The sequence below is a fragment of the Puma concolor genome, chromosome D3, assembly GCF_028749965.1.
Source record: "Puma concolor isolate L17-30 chromosome D3, mPumCon1.1.hap2, whole genome shotgun sequence".
Lineage (NCBI taxonomy): Eukaryota > Metazoa > Chordata > Mammalia > Carnivora > Felidae > Puma > Puma concolor.
The window spans coordinates 39,480,912-39,483,663 of record NC_141678.1 but is presented as its reverse complement, the minus strand read 5'-3'; the positions used below and the strand labels follow the sequence as shown (position 1 = coordinate 39,483,663).

General features: G+C 46.5%; 1 pseudogene; it reads right to left on the bottom strand.

The window, feature by feature from the left end:
- Window positions 1-1,635: 1,635 nt before the first annotated feature.
- On the bottom strand, window positions 1,636-1,735 carry LOC147575515 (U6 spliceosomal RNA; annotated as a pseudogene).
- Window positions 1,736-2,752: the final 1,017 nt, after the last annotated feature.

The following is a 2,752-nucleotide window of genomic DNA, read 5'->3' as shown; positions in this document are numbered from 1 at the left end:
AATTAGTGAGATGAATTCGAGAGGGAGAAGGGACAGTTGCTCCTGGGAAAAGGAAACGAATAGGCAAAAGTATGTGCCAGTAACCTGCGAATTTATGGGGCATTCCATTCTACAGTTTTTTGGGTTTTTTTCAATCACAGAACATTAGGACAGGGGAATAAAACTTATTAATCCACAAAGCAGAAGGATTGGGAAGTGCCTTGTTATAGCATAACAAGCATCATGGAATAGAACTTTAGTCAGGGGAGTGAATTTTTCATTTTGTTTGGGTGGTAGAAAGACTCCTGTGGGCGCCCAAGGGGGTGGGGTGGAGAGCGGCCAGGCCCGGGGCAGGTAGAGGTCAGAGGCAGATGGGGTAGTTACCTCAGTGAGATGATAGGCAGAATCAGTGAGAGATGAAAGCCGTAGGGCTCTGATGTTGCCTTTAGATATGTCAACAGTGCATATCTGTGGGGAAGGGAAGAGCCTAAGGCAAAGCCCAGTGTTTTTTTGGTTTTTGGCAACTGAGTAAAAAGTAGCTCCCCTCACTGGGATAGGATAAATAGGGGAAATTATAATTTGGGAGAAGCTGAGAGCTTTATATGTAAACACGTTGAGCTTGAAAGGCTGAGGAGACATTTAAGGGACATTATCAACTGGGCAGAAGTCTGTGGAAGCTTAGAATTCAGAGTGAAACTGGACTGGAGTCATGGCTTCGGGCTTCCCTAATCCCTGACACTTTGGAAGTTGTTGCAGTCCACCAGGAGGACGATGAATTGAGACGCGACAAAAATCCCAGGAGAGAGAAGCCTGGGGAATGCCACGTTATAGGAACAGGAACTGGCAAAGGATCCTGAGACTGGATAGGCAAAGAGGTAGAAGGAAATCAAAGAGCGTGTGAAATCTCAAAAGATGAGAAAAAGAATATTTTAAACAGGAGGAGTTCGTGAACAGAACTATCTGAGGGCAATCGAACAGATTGAGCCTAGAATAAAGACTAGAATAAAGACTAGATAAAGACTAGAAGTGGCCATTGGGCACGAAAACAGAGTAATCATAGATGATCTCGACAAAACTAGTTTCCACGAAGAGGGAGAGCGGCAGTCAGATTGCAGTGGTTGAAGAATGAAGCAGGAAACAGGGTTCTTCTGAGAAGCTTGGCGGTAAAGGGAAGGAAGAACATAGGCTGCGAGCCATGTCAACCTAGAACCCAGACCCAGGGAGGGTTTCTTTGGTTGAGATGGAAATACTGAACGCAATTAGGGGTCATGGCAAAGATTCCTTTAAAGAGAAACACTCGGGGCGCCTGGGTGGCGCAGTCGGTTAAGCGTCCGACTTCAGCCAGGTCACGATCTCGCGGTCCGTGAGTTCGAGCCCCGCGTCGGGCTCTGGGCTGATGGCTCAGAGCCTGGAGCCTGTTTCCGATTCTGTGTCTCCCTCTCTCTCTGCCCCTCCCCCGTTCATGCTCTGTCTCTCTCTGTCCCAAAAATAAATAAAAACGTTGAAAAGAAAAAAAAAAAAAAAAGAGGGAAACACTAACATAGACTGAGGAAAGTAGATGATGAATAGACTAGGTCCTAAGAAGGTGAAATTGGAGGAGATCCAGCAAAAAAGAGGGAAGATAAAGCCTTGAGGTGGGGCTGGGGGCTCATTATGCCACAGTGAGAACAGATCCGCCTGTCATCCCTTGCCAGGGGCCATGCAAATCTCCTCTGTATCCTTCCAATTTTAGTCTTTGTGCTGCCGAAGCGAGCACACGCCACAGTGAGAACAGAGAAGGGGGAAACAGGGATGCTGATAGAATTAAGCACAGGGCTACAGGAAATCATGAGAATTCCCATTATATTGTTCCCTGCCTCTTTTTCTTTGCTCTCAGTACAGTAAAAGTCAAAGTCATTTGCCAAGAATAGAGATCAAGTTAGAGCAGAGTGGGTTCAAAGAGAAATTAGATTCCAAAAAAAAAAAAAAAAAAATAGCATGAGCGGAGAAAGAAAAGAACCGATTAGGGAACAGAAGGATCACCAGGCAATCCAGGAACCGAGCCTCGGTTAGAGAGCATGAATGTATGGGTTAGTAGCGGCACCACACTGTGGGCTCTCAAGTCCTCTCCAGTGGATCTCCTTGGTGGGGTGTGGGCACTGAGAAATCAGGCAGCCAGACTGACTTCAGACCAGACATTGTTGAGCAGGTGCTGTGGAAGGGTACTGAGTTCAGGAAGATAAAACGGCAGCTATTTGATGTGTGTCCCCTCACCTCTCTGCAAAAAAAAAAAAAAAAAAAAAAAAAAAAAAAAAAAAAAAAAAAAAAAAAAATCTCCTTGCCCCCGTTTTTACACAAGACGAAACAGACTCATGTCTCAGCCCATCTCACCCTGCCTGCAGGAGCTGTGTGGAGAGAGTCAGCTGGGCCTTCAGATTCAATGCCACGGAGCTCTCCCTGCCCCGCACAGCCTCTCTGGCTGCATGCTCCTACGCTGAACAGAAAGAAGGGGTTACGTGCTTTGTCCCATTCCCGGTCTGGGACGGCTCTGCTCCCTCTGTTTTGCAACAGAAATCCAGGTCAGACACGCGAGGCATTGCAGCCCCTGGAAGGAAAGCACGATGCTAATTTAGAGGACGTGCAAATGGTGTACCAAATTGTTCCGAGCGATGTTCACACAGCGATGAACTCATTTACGGTACAGGATGATTAAAACCCGATCTCTGGTTTTGTTTTTGTTTCTGTTTTTGTGTTTTGGGGGCCAACTGATTTTCATTTGCCTTAGCAGCAGATG